Source organism: Lepidothrix coronata, unplaced genomic scaffold (genome assembly GCF_001604755.1).
Source record: "Lepidothrix coronata isolate B3197 unplaced genomic scaffold, Lepidothrix_coronata-1.0 Scaffold62, whole genome shotgun sequence".
Classification (NCBI taxonomy): Eukaryota; Metazoa; Chordata; class Aves; order Passeriformes; family Pipridae; genus Lepidothrix; species Lepidothrix coronata.
In genome coordinates, this window is record NW_016690242.1 from 38253 (window position 1) to 52522 (window position 14270).

Genomic DNA, 14270 nt, shown 5'->3' on the forward strand with positions numbered 1-14270 from the left:
AAGTCTTTCAGGGACTGGGTACCCTTGACTCCCACTCATTTAAGTGGGAATTGGTTGCCTTCACTTTTTGCATACTCAGATTGCATGGACTGAAGTATGAACTTCATGTCTCAGAGCAATATCATCATCCTGGGTATTAAGAAAATTTCTCTAGCAGCTCACAATATCTAGAATAGCACTACCTCATCTTCTTCTCTGTTATCTCATTCTAAGATGAAAATGTTTTCTCTCCTCACATTTTCCTTAATGTGTGCTTCAGGTGATATTATATATTAATTCTGCAAATGCATTATTTAACTTTAAAGAACATTTTATGCTGCAAACTGTTAAAACGTGAAATAGTGTATGAAAGGATGCTTGAGTTAAGGGAGAACACATCTACTCTTTTTAATTTTTTTTTTAATCAATGTTAATTTTCTACTGTTTTTATGTATGGATTAAGACTTTGCAGAGAATGTATCATTGCATTTCAAGGGGTTTGTTCATGTTTCTGGTGTTAAATTTAGTTGTATTTGAGGAGATTTTAAACTCAAATATTTCAATACGAAAACCAAATCCATATGTATTTGGATAGTTTCTGTGTTATTTTTTATGCCTTCCACACTGAAAAGCTCTAGGGTATATTGTATCAAAATGAAATGAGCTTTGAAAATGCTGGAATTCTCCATGTGAAATTTGTCAATACCTCAGAGACTGTGCAACTCAATGAAAAGAAAGCCTGTTGTGTTTAGAAAAGGGTTCTGCTCTGTTAGGATTTGTTTCCCTTAAAAATATTTCATAAGGAAGTGTAGTGTCAGTACATTTCAGTGACAGGCACCTCTTGTAATACATAAGGTGTAGCAGGTCTTTGCTCTGCTATTGTAACCCAAAATACTAAACTTTTGCAAAGTCTGAAGTTTGTGTAAGGTGATGATACTGATATTGGAAGATCTGGAATCCACTTGTTCTGCAGTACATCACCCATCTGCCACAGGTGTGGCCACATTCTCTCACAAAGTAAGTTTTCATGAAACTTTGATGTATCTCTAGGGTTCCCTTACACATTTCTATTCTGATTTTGAATGTTTTAACGCTTACATATTTTTGGCCAGATATGTCAATCTGAAGTACACAATCCATATTCTGTTGTTTAAATAGAAATGAACTGATTTTCAAAAGTGCTGCTTTTTTAATGCACATAATGAATGCTCAGCCGCTCAAAATATCTCATGTTTTTGAGAGAAAATGGCCATTTGGAAACAAACAGGGGCGAGAACTGATAATAGGTCCAGGAGACTTAAAACAAAGCCTGTTATATCTGAAATGTGTCAACATTTTTCAGTTAGTCTTGTTTTTGCTTCCTTTGGTCCAATGAATCACTTGTATGGCACAGAGTGGAAATGATGAAATTGATGCCAATCCAAGAATAGTCTGAAGAGCAATGATTAGGGTACACATCTCTTTCTGGATGCTTCAGTTATACTTCTTGATCTAAATCAAGCAAATCAGGGCTTTGGATGTGAGTGTAAAGAGTTGTGCAGTTCTTTGGCTATATGGAGGTGTGTTTTGGAACAAAAATGTTTAAACTGTTACATTTCTGATAAAGGTTTCACTCTGGAAAAGCTGGAGGGTTTTTTTTTTGGTGAAAAACCACTTATTGGAAATTCCTGGCCAGCACTAATTAAAAAATATGTTTTCAGGGCATCTGAGGTGTCAGACATCTTGCCATCTTTCTTACATTCTAATTCTCTATCTGCTATACAGCGTAGTTGTTTCCACCTCCACACATTGCTGGTCTGTAAAAAAAACAAATGTAAATGAAAAATGCATTTATTCCGGTGAAGGCATTCCTTAAACTTGGTTGCTTTACTTCTAAATTATCCTTTTTCAGATTTATATATTTCTAATTATGGCAATCAGTGTTTGAGATTATGTCGCCTCTTCCCAAACACTGGGAATTATATCAATATGCAGAGTCAATTAGCTTTAAAAAAGTATTCATCAACATGTATGTCTTTGTGATTAAAGAAACAGCTATATTTATTTTTCTAACTTGCAGTTTAATTCTCATCTCCAAATATTAAGATAGAATGCTGCAGATTTCAGTTGTACTAACAGTGTTTACCAGATGTACTGAAAATATTCCCATGAAAAACATTACAGAACTGATTAATTGGTTGTATAATTGTAAATATATCTGACTCTGTTTTTCTGAGGGGGGAAAAATGTCTGGGTGTATAAAAATGTATATAACCCTGTAAGTCTTCTAACTTAAAAACCATTAGCATCCTTGGAGGTTGGTTAGCTTTAATTTATAGTTTAGCTCAGCATTAAATTCCACAATGCTATGTGGAGCTTTTGGAAGGCTTTTTCTTGTTCTGCAAGCCACATTAGCCTCCCTGATGATTGCTCATCGAATGCATTGCACTGTAGAACTTGAGTCTTAAATCCAGCTTTTATTATAAGTAACACATGACATGTTAGGAGGATTATTTTTAGGAACATAAATAATTTAAAGTATTGAGCAAGATTCCAGAAATATGTAGTAAGGATGATAATAAGAATATCCTTATATATTTTTGTACTGAAGAGGAGAATACCTTCTTGAACATTTGCTTGTCAATGTGAGCTGTAGATATAAACAGTAGTGCTGTTTATTGAAATTATTTAAAAATGTATTTTGCAAACATTTATTGAAATGTTTGCAAAACCACACGATGTTCCTTAAGAACTGATGAGCACTGTTGTGAGAGGCTCTTGAACTCTCCACTGAGGTGCTGGATTGTATTCCCATGGTGTTCCCCTGCCTGGTTTTCAGAGGCACCTAATTTAGGAGGCTAATCTCCAAGGATCTCTGTAGTTAGCAGAGAGAGTGTGGGCTCCGGCAAAGGGTCTTTGGAGTAGGAGTCTGGTGAGAGAGTGAGGTCTTGCCTTTGTGAGCAACTGCTCTTTTCTCTCTGCTGGCTGTGGAGAGGGGTATCCCATAGGGACCAGCCTCCCAGTGGAGCGTTCTGTTTCCCTGTGGCTTAGCAGAGTGAAGAAGGGGGAGGATGGTTTCCCTGTCTCTTTAAAAAAGTCCTTCTATATCTTTGCTCTGCTGCAGAGGTTCCTTTAGGATACCAGGTTAGCTCAGGATGAGGACAAGTAGGGAGCTGGAGCAGTTCTTTTGTTAGAACAGTGTAAGCACATCACTGAGATGCCAAGCAAAGATGACAGGAGATTTGAAAGTAGGTTTCCTGTAGAAGTGCTTGGTCAAATTCAGATTCATCATTCACTGAATTAAAATTTTAATTAGAGGCAGCTCTACATTCAGATGCAGATCATACCTGGAGCCATCTGCATGTGACTGTGTCCCTGGCTGATGGGACGGCTCTACAGATGCTGGGTGTGCTCCCAGCCACAGATCCCATTAGCCAGCTGTGTTTCATGTCTCAGTTCTGATGGGCAAAAGGACAGGACTGCAAGAGGGACAGTGGCATTCAGAAGTGACACTGTGGTCTTTATTCCCCATCCCTTTGCTGAGGAACAGTGGCACTTCTAATTATCAGAAGTTATATTATGATGAAGTGCTCTGTGAAAGTAGTGACTGAGTCAAAGTCTCTGAGGGGGAAGATGTTATACTGTGTGCTCTTTAGGGCAGTTCTTTTGTTCTTTCAAGGCTTTCTACCACACTACTATATAGCATTTAAAAGAGTCTGCAGCTGTTCTGCACCTTTGGACATTATTTTTTTATGGGCAAGCATCAGACTATGCAGTTGCTTCATGAAAATTAACTTCATCTAAACAGACTTAGGTCTTCATCTTGGTTATATTCAGCTGTTCAGAAAGACATTAATTTGAGGCCCTTTGAAGGAAAACAAGGCATATGCTAGAATGGCAGAATATATTCCTGCTCACTTCTGCCTCTGCTGGAATTGATTGCATACTTGCATCTCCTCCTGCAAGATGCACTTTGCAACACGACTGTAGTGTTTTGCTGCACTGCGTTCGAAATGTAACTGCTCAATGCCAGAGAGTTGCCGCATTTGCAAAGAATGCCATTCTTTGAGTCCTGCAGATCTGAGATGCTAGGTACTCAGCCTGACCTACAGAAAACATCCTGGAAGAAAAAAGAAGAGCAGGTAAGTAACTTCCGAATGAAGAGGTTAGTTCTTTGAAACATAGTAACTGGAGCTGACACAGTCAAATCCGAAGATCCCTTTTCATCCTAAAGAGAATACATCAGGATAAAAATAGAAAATATTAATAGATAATAAATAAGATATTTCTTAGAAATCTATTCTCATTTTATAAATGAGTATATAATGTTTCTGTCTGCAGGCACATCATGGCTGAAAGATGAGAGGCTACAGGAAAAGACATAATAGTCGTAAGGATTTGCATTATCACCAATACAAAATTTTGAGTCTTTGCTGGCACCATAAACCTGCTTCAGAGAAGCTGTTGTGGCAAGTGTTCTGGAAATGTAAGGAGATGGTGATTAAGATTTAAGACTCTATGGGAAGAATTCAGTATACTTGGATCTGCTTTAACCCTGCCAATTTTTCCATTGTGGGATATATATCTTCTGAAATTTAAACCATTGCTTAGGTGGCAGCAAGAAGAGTTGCAGGTGGCTTATTTTTGAGCATGACTGAATAAAATATGTCAAATTCTGAAAGTCTTGTCACATTAGACACATTAGTAGGCATACAGGATAAAACAATTTGATTTGTGTTTTAAGTCAAGAAAGAGAGCTTTCTGCTATTTTCTAATCATAACAATTTTGATCTAGAATTCTCCAAGCAGACAATTCTGCAAACAGGGCATGCAAGGTCCTGATTTAAGAGAGGATGGCATGAAAGATGAGAATAAAGGGATAGAAAAAGGTGAAGGAGCAAGAGAAAACAAATAAGCAAATTGGATGTATCATGCATAGTGTGTTGCTGACAGATGCCTACTAGAGATGTAAAATATACCCTATAAAAATTGGATATATAGCTTATAGAAGACCTCTGTGTGTGTATATATAGGATATATAAGTGTGTGTATAGAAAAAATGGATGGTAGCAGCAGAACATCAGTCAAATGAGAACTTCTACCAATGCTACCTGAGTCAACCAGCTGCAAACCTCAGAATTTTGTTTATAACTTCTTTTAACAATCAATACACCAATTCAGGTGGATATGTGAATGCCATTAGTAATGCCAAGGATTTCATTGTGTTCTCTTTTTTACTGCTTAAAAAACACCTATAGTTATGTCACCCACCAGTGTAATTGGCCTTAATATAGAGTTTTGTCTTGGAGGAGTGTGAAGATAGGGAGTTTTGCATACAGAGGAATAAATCTAGTCATATAATCATATTCATCCTACCGGAAGGATGTGAGACCTATGATAAGAAAAGAGGGAGATATTTGAACCTCCAGGAGTTTTGCTGTAGGATAGTCAGTATGAATTGAATCATAGTCCTATCCATGCAACAGCAGATGGAAAACTATCATAGCTGCATTTTCAGAAATGGATCTCCAGTTACAGATGTGGAGCAGTCTCTGCAATGGATGCAGCTAGCCAGGTGCTGCTGGTCAGTGTTGCTCCATACACCTATTGTAGGTTACATGAGGTGAATATGAACCATATATTTAAAAACAATCCTGTGCTAATATGTGAAAAAATAATTTGAATTCTATAAGTGCAAATTCTATAAGAACTCTCAGTTTCAGAAAATGACTTTGGATAGAAAGGTAATTTTAAAATATCAGATTACTGTATTCATTTTACCCTAAGGGGCAGTGACAGTGATTAAAAACACAAGAAATGAAGCTGTGTCATACCAATGGTCCATCTGTTCTGGCCCTGGCAGTGAAAGAGCACAGAGTTGGGGCACTTTCAGTGTCTATTCCAATCACCCCTCCATAACATGCGTGACTGTTTGATTAGAGATGCCAGAAGACACATCCCTATGTGTGCCTTTGAGTACCTGTTTATGAACCCATCATTCATGGCTTCCAGTCATTTTCTGTGATACCTTCTGATGCTGTCTGCCTGTGCAGCCTCCTGTGGCAACATGTTGCAGAGATTCACAACTTGTTGTGTGACAGTGCTTTCTTTGATCTGTTTTAAATTTGTCTTCTAATTTCTTCAAGTACTTCCCTATTTTACTAATGCAGAATTAGGTGAATAACAGCTTTGTATTAATTCTCTCTATGGTCTACATGACATTGTAAACCTCTATCATATTCCCACATCCTCACCCCATCCTCTCTTCTCCAAATTGAAGAGCCTTTTGAGTTTAGAGAGGATGATTTACTGGTAGGTAACACACAGGGAGGCAAAGGAACCTGCTGGGGTCATCAGTAATGCCAAAGCCATCTGGCAAGCCAGAAAATTTGACTTGGAACAGCATTAAGAAATGGATTTTTTTGTCTCTCTGAAGCTAGCTGTACTCTTGTAGTTATATATGCTAAATGAAGACTGATTATTGTAAGTTTGAGGGAGCTGTGATAATTCATTGGACTGTGGTTAAGTGATTAGTGTTGTCTCAGAATCTGGCTCCTGAGAATTCAGTGTCTTCCCACTCTTCATTTATTTATACAATGAGCCATGAATTTTATTTCACAAACCTTTGTGTCATTTGTTATGTGTGGATATTTTGAGATATTTTCTCAGTAGTGCAGACTGTTTCTTCAAGAGACTCCTTTCCTTGTCTCCCTTAACTGTGCCACTGGATTTATTTGCGTAGTTTCAGACTAAAATCCTGGCCCAACCCCAGATGAAGTGTGAGACCTTTGACTTCTGATCGACACAATGTTCTGTGCTCTTTATCAAAACAGAGATATTAAGGTGCTACAGCAGTTTCTTGCTCTTTAATTTGCCTCTCATTGTAGATGTTTTTTCATGACTCATTATTCCTTAGCCTCTCTACCAATAACAGGCTTTTTCAATGTCTCTGAGTTTCAAGCCCATTTCTATCTTCTTGAAATTCTAGCATATTGTCTTCATCAGAGTAGTTTCTAGCAACTAATTAGTTCCTAGATTTAAGGTGTGCTGTGTTTTGAATTGAAACTATTTTCAGGTATACCCTTTTCTGAAGTTCACATCTATTGAGAACAAAGATAAAAGTAGGGGTAACCATTTTTTCTGATCTTTTTTTCTGACACATCCCAGGTACTTGAACAATTGATGCGTTCATTAGATGAACAACAAAAACAAACTTCTCCATAATTTTTCAATCCATAGATACAAATACTCTGTTCTTACAGGAAATAACATAGATCAGAAGAAATTACTATTCTTGGAGATGACTACATAAAATGTTCTTGGGGCATGAGCAACCTTTCAAATTTGAGGATAAAATGCAAAGTTCTAACAGTAGGTAACCATGAGCATAAGGGGGTGTTTGTTAAGTGCTTATAAAAGAAATGACAGCACAGCAGGGGAAAGCTTTGCTGTCATTAAGAATGCACATTTTAGGATGGATGTGTTCAGTGTTAGTGCATAACTGTATATCTCTTGACTTCCTTTGCTAGTCTTCCTTGGCATCATGCAGAAGTGGGAAGCAGTGGCATGGAAATGTTGGTTGGCAAGAAGGGAGGGTGGTGAGCTGGGGAATAAAGAGAGAGGAAGGTAGGTACGACAATGGAGAGTTTGGAAGGAGGTGATGAAGCTGAAGCAGAGCATAATTTGTATTCCTATTTTATGCAGCTTAAGATTTTTTATTTTCTTTCTGTAATTATATGCTGTTTGTTGCCTGTAATCTGGGAGTGAGGCAAGGCTGTGCTGGCAATGAGGCAGTTTGCTCGACAGTCCCAGTTTACCTGTTACTGGGTTGGAAGGTGCGTCTGTGCAAAGCAAGTGGTGATGCCTGATCACTTTGACAGGGATTTCCTTCATGGTTCCGGACAAACATCCCCCAAAGTGAAGCCTTCACCATTTACTCTAGTGACAGTTTCTTGTTCTTCAGGCACTCCATGAGGAGGATTCTTGGGATCAACTCTGAAGAGCTCCAAGAGCTCCTGAGTTGTCCAAGCTGCAACACAGGGCAGGACACATCTGAAATGTTTTAAAATGAAAAAGGCACTGTATTTCTAAACTATGTGGCTCTGTGAAGTTTTAAACTGGGTACCCAAAACAAATAGATAGTTTGATGGGGAACTGCTAATATGAACTCTTTTGGGGACAGTATGTAGTCAGTATTTGTGTTTTGTGTTTGTGTTTTGCGAGTACTTTGAGAGAGCATCATGGAAATGTGCATAAGAGCAGAAATAATTTGTATATTTGCTTCAGGGCAAGAAGTATGTATACAGTAACTAAAATTTGAGGGCAAATCATGAAGGAAGCTACCAAATAAAAAATATAGTAAAGTCCATTCACTAAATGATGCAGGTGTCCTGTGCAAAATATATGCTTTTGTTTAAGAGCACAAAGTAATATCAGGGCCATATATAACATTTAAGCATTTAATTTTTCTGTTTTTCTCTTTTAATATAGCGTTTGTGGATGATACACAGAGAGTTGGGTTGAAATGTGGTTGAATCACAAGTGAGTTTACTTGGGGAGTGATTTTCCATGTAGTATAAAACAGTTTGAGTGTATGAAGAAGCATATTAAAAATTAGACCACAGTAGTGCATTTGTGCAGGAAAATATGTAACCTGTGCTTCTCGTGTGCATTTCTCTTCCCTTTTTTATTAATTTATGATCTTCTCAAATACTAAAATTAACTATGATTATCCTATCTTTAAAGGAACAAGTGTATGAACAGAATGGCTTTGAGGAAACTGCTTTGTAGTAACAGTATAAACATGGTATGAAAATATCTCCTCATTTTAATAGGACTCCTTTTGAAATTTCTATAAGAAAAAAAGTAATTGCTCGAAGAAACATAGGTGTAAATTATTCATCAGCAAAAACAGAGTGAGGTTTTATTGGCACTTGCATTGCCATCAGTACTGTATGGAAAACTGGGTAAAGAGGAAAGTGAACCTTGCCCAGACTGCTTTCAACTCTGCCTGTGAAAGCAGAAGTTGAGAGCAAGAAAAATCCCACTTCACCTTTCTGCCTGATAAAAATCTTGCAAACAGCTGCTGTCTGCTCTTTCTTCTTGTTAAAGTCTCTAGTTTAGCACTATGGCATCTTGAGTAGCAGTGTCTTCCCATGGATATTGGGAAAAATCTGTGACTCTGTGTGTGCAGCTTCCTTGTTAGGGCAGTAGATTTAATCTCCCTGTTGTCTGAAACAGAAGACTGTAATCACTTTCCCTACATCACTAGCAGCATGAATTAACTGCTGTATTGAATTTGTGCCCTTTGCAGTGCTTGCGCCACAAAATGTTTTTAAATGCCTTATTTAAAAAATAAAACAGTTTTCATTATATATCATATCAGATGCTACTTACCAATTTCACTGTTTTTATTAGGAAATATTAATATTGATACAAGAAATATAATCAAATTATTATTTATAATAAAGTTGCAATAAACAAATAGAACCCAAAATTATTATTTCAGAGATGCTTTAGCTATGTTTTGCTCTTAGTTTGTTGGGGTAGGGAGCTATATTTCCTTAAAATATAGTGAAAAGAAACTTGTGGTGATATGAGTAAATGGTATGTCTCTTCCTAGCTGCAGAAATTAAATATAAACTTCTATTTTTTTTCTTCCCTGGAAAATACAAGGTGTTTCTGTTCATCATGATAAAGTTGCTCATATTGTCATTTAGACAGAGGAGTTCAAACTGAATTGCAAAGATTGTAAAGGATGGGCCAGAAAGTCAATAGTGTAGTAACTGTTGGTGGAAAGTGTCACCGCAGAACGCCCACTGGATGTACTTCAGGTGCTGTTCATGTGCACAAGGCACGTCCAGCATTAGGATATGGTTGCACCAGCCTGAGCCTTGAAACTACAGAAGAAAAGAAGCAGAAGAAGCTGTTGCTTTACAGGTTTTGCTTGCAGCTTTTGTTGTGTACTCTATCCAATTTTATGCTAGTAATAGGAACCATGTGTAATAGAGATTTGGAGAAACTAAGAAAGAATGTCTTCAACCTGCTTAAACCTGTTCTCATCAAGAAATGAAGCCAGTCCAGTAAATGAAACACATACTGTTCGTAAGCCGGAGCTGTGAGACTCCTTCTCTGATGGCAGAGGTGGAGGCCCTGTGCAGGGCTGCAGAGTTGCTCTGTGGTTTCCTGTCTGCAGTAGGATGCAGGGCAGTTACTGTTGTGTCCTACAGGCAAATTAGCTATTAAGGGATGAAGGGACTAAGTGCATTTTCAAGTCAGATGGCATTAGGGATCTGAGACAGAAGTACTGAAGAGGAAACAAATGAGCAAACGTTAGTATTTGGAAGAAACATCAACAGAGATTCAAGTTGTGCATCATTGTTTATTACTGAAATGTGAAATTAAGCTCCAGGAAAGGACAGAGATTGGGTACGACTCAGCATTTGTGTATAATCCCTTGAGGATTTAACCCCTTCTTAAGTCCCTAATTTCTTTTTGAAGAAGGTCTTAAATAGTTGATGGGAGTAGAAATATTAAGAGATTACATTCTCCTTTCTCCCCTTCATATTAGCAGCAATAAAAACAGAAAAGCACAGTAAGAATATTTTAAAAAGGGGTGAAATGTCAATTTGTGCAGACAAAAACCGGCTCTGTTTTTCTCAGTTGTTTTTTAATTCCTCTGAGTAGGCACTGTGAAAACTGTTGCTGTGTCTACGAGAAGCTATCTAATTCTGATTGATTAGTCCATTTGGCTAATTTAACAGATACAGTCATTAATTAAATTAACCATCCACATAAAAAGAAATTCAGCAATTCTTTTGATGGGAAGGTGGAGATGAAAGTTTTAGAGCTGTGGCTATTAAAGCAGATTGGTTCATGGAGTATGGAGATAGATAATCCCTCCTAAAGGCAAAGAAAGATCATATGTGAGCAGAGAGAAGGTTTCCGGGGAGGCATGAGGATAAAGGAGAATTAAAATGTCCTAGGTAGTCAGATACAGAAATCTACCAGCTAAGGGGCTTTTTAAAGTTTATCTTGCTGTAGTTAGCTCATGGCTGATACCGAAAATGTTTTAGGACCATAGTGTAATGCAAGGTAATACAAATTGCATTATACTCTTACTGACTGGCAGATACAAACATCAGTTCTGTTCCCTCTCATCTGGTCTTCCACTTTCTTGGTTCTTTATTCATGATAATCAAGCTGCCTTCTCTTTCCTGCTGTAAAAGATGGGCTGTTCTAAAAATTACCTCCCACAGCCACTCCTTCCATATCTATTAGTCCTGTTAATACTTGGTATAGGGTGTACGCCATCGGGGGAAAATATTTCATTTTATGGGAAGTTTCATCATTCAAACAGTGCCCATTCCTTTTACTGCAGCCCTTTCAAAAATGATGTTGCAGGAGGCTTCCTTCTCACAGCTTGCTCTGCAACATGGGTTAGCATTAGTTGTGCAGTTGATACGGCATCAATCTCTTATCAGTGTCTCTATCATTTCCCTGAAACCGTTTTCTCTTGAATGTCTCCATATGTCTGCTGATAATTTCCTGCTGGCTTTCCACCCATTCAGACATTTCTGCTGACTTCAACTAAAACCCTCTCTTCCTTTTCAGTAATGCATCTTACCTTAGATCTCTCATTTGATGTCCTTGTCTGGCACCATATTTAATCTGAAATCACTATATTAATCTGAAATTTCAGGTGTACATAATGGAGAGTTGTGGAGACAGAAATCAGGGTGAACAAACAGGAGAAATGATAAAGAATTCTTATGGTGTTCAAGGAGACACAGCAATGATATCAGATATCATGAAGCCAGTCATTTCTCTCATTTATAACACTGATGTTGACAAAGGTGCATTTTAGTACTGTGATTATGAGCTCCCTCTATTTCTACCTTTCTTGATTTTGTAATTCTTCCTGTGGCCTCTAAAGAGTTCCCTATCATTTCTGCTTCTTTTCTTCTGTAGCTCTTAGTCTTTTCAGTCTCTTAAATCTAGAAAGTTAATATTTGTTCAGAAGCAGGAATTTTCCTTCTGTATTTAAAAGTGAACGTTTCTATTAAATTTCAAGGGATAATTTCCAGTTTTTTATCCATTTCATATTTCATATGCAAACCCCTTCCTTTTTCAAAAATCTTAAGTGGCTGGTTTTTTTCTTCTTTTGAGTAGAAGTGCTTTGTAATCTCCTATTTTTTTCTTTCTGTTTCTTTAAACACTTGACCTGTTCTGTCCTCTTTTCTCTTGCCAGTACATTTTTTTAACCTCTTTTTCTTCCTGGAGCAGCCTCTTTCTGCTGGGGAACCCATCTATTTCCAAAGCCGATCTGTTTTCCTGGGTTCTCACTCCCAGCTTCATTTTGGTAAACCTCATATGCAAATGCTGCAGTTAATTCAAGGCACAATTCAAGTGCAAATATATGCATCATCTTGGATAAGGGTTATTTCCTTAGTTGGGGCCCTGTTCTGTAAAAAAAATTGCCCGCAGCCTCTACCTCTTGTGTACTGTTGTGACTGTTTGGGAGCATTGGAAGAGCAGAGAGGAGCTTGCTCATTTTTTGTTCTGTTGAGTCTCAATAGAACAATACAGTCTCAATGCTATTGAGTCTGTATTGAATGGACTCATGAGTTGTCTCATATGGACTCATGAGTTGTCTCATATGGACTTAAGATAATGCTCAAAGAAATGATGCTGCTGAAAAAAACCTACATTACTAAATTTGTGTACATTTAAAAAATAACAGACCTCTGAAACCAGAATTGCCATTACTAGTGTAACATTTTTTTTCCTTGTAAAAACAACAGATCACATGTGCTTTTTTACCGTGAAATGTTTTTTTTTTGTTGTTTTAAGTCTTAACATATGCAGGTTTTTGCTGTGCCTTTTCAAAGATTTTATGTCAATGCCTCAGCAAATGTTTCTGAAAATCTCATTCTACACTATTGTCTTTCATAGTGTTGATGTTTTATTCTCTGTAATTTTCTCTATCCCTGGTGTTTCTTAGATTTTTTTTCACAGTCTGATCTTTTTTCATGGATTTTATTTATAATTGATACAAAACCTACTATTTAAGCTGACAAAGATGGCTTTTAGGATAGATTGGCAGGCAAGCTAAATTGCTCCTATTTTATCTCTACCATAGGGAAGTGTTTATTTATTTATGTTGAAATGCATGTTATTTTAATGCTGATTGCTCTGTTTTACCTTAAATAATTGTAATAATGTTTCACAAGTATTAATCTAGCTTTTTGTTTGTTTTAAAGCAATGACTTCTATTAAAATTATGCACTTATGTGCCTCACTGGTACTGAAGACAAAACATGACTCCACCTATGAGGTGATCTCATGAGAGAAGCATATCTTTTGGCCTGAGTTTTTAAGATCATTTATAACTGTTAGGTTGTAGATTAGTTTGTAATAGCACTGATTGCATTATTGGATCTGCAAGAGTGTTGTGTTTTCTTATGATATTTTCAGTGCAGTGAGTCATAATAATAAAGCATAACATGGCTTCATTTGTGGTTTTTATACTGACAGAATATTCTCGGACATATCCTGCCATGTTACTTAAAAGTGTCTTTAATTCAGACCCATTGTCTGTTTGTAAGCTCTTAATTTGGTCCCCAGGAGCTATGCAGGCAGGTGACCCCATGGTGTTTCCCTTCCAGGCAGGCTCATTTTGGGAATCAAGGCATTTGCAAGAATCCTTAAGAGGTGGGGGAGTGCCAGTGGTTCCCCAGCCGTTTTCACCCTTTTGTCCCAAAAATGTAAGGACAAAGAAGGAGGAAAAAATGGATGGACCTGTTTAGGAATCCTTTTCTTGGCCTACTTTGTAAATAAACACAGCTTGAACAACCTGGGTATGTTCATCACAAGGGTGATGGGTGGGAGAAGAGCAGCTGACTGACCACCAGCAACTCTGGAGCTGGATCCCAGGGGACCCTGTATAAGCCATAAGAGAAACACAGCCCTTCAGGGTGCAGGCAGAGCAGCCCAGGCCAGGTCAAAGGGGTGCTTGGCCAACTGCCCTGTCGCAGTAGCCCTGGGCAGATGCTGAGGGAGAAGTGGAAGAGCAGAAGAAGCTTGTATGAGGCTTCCCCGGTGTCCTTTTCCAGGACTCCAAGACTTTGAGTCAGGTGCAATTTCTGTGCATTTGGCAGCTCCCACTTATGTCCACTAACTTGTCCATTCCCGACTTGGACCAATACAGACCTCTAGTATCCATACCTTCCTGTGGCAAGAGGTTGTAAAATATTCTCGGACATATACTGCCATGTTACTTAGGATAGGCTTTAAAAGTGTCTTGAACTGGC

General features: G+C 37.8%; 1 protein-coding gene across 1 annotated transcript in view; it reads left to right on the plus strand.

Annotated features, from left to right (window-relative positions):
• The first annotated feature begins 3467 nt into the window (after positions 1 to 3467).
• Positions 3468 to 14270, plus strand: part of ADAM22 (ADAM metallopeptidase domain 22) — an 87996-nt gene continuing 77193 nt past the window's right edge. Inside the window, exon 1 of the mRNA XM_017817727.1 lies at positions 3468 to 3472. The gene's annotated coding sequence lies outside the window, so the exon portion shown is untranslated. The remainder of the gene's footprint in view (positions 3473 to 14270) is intronic.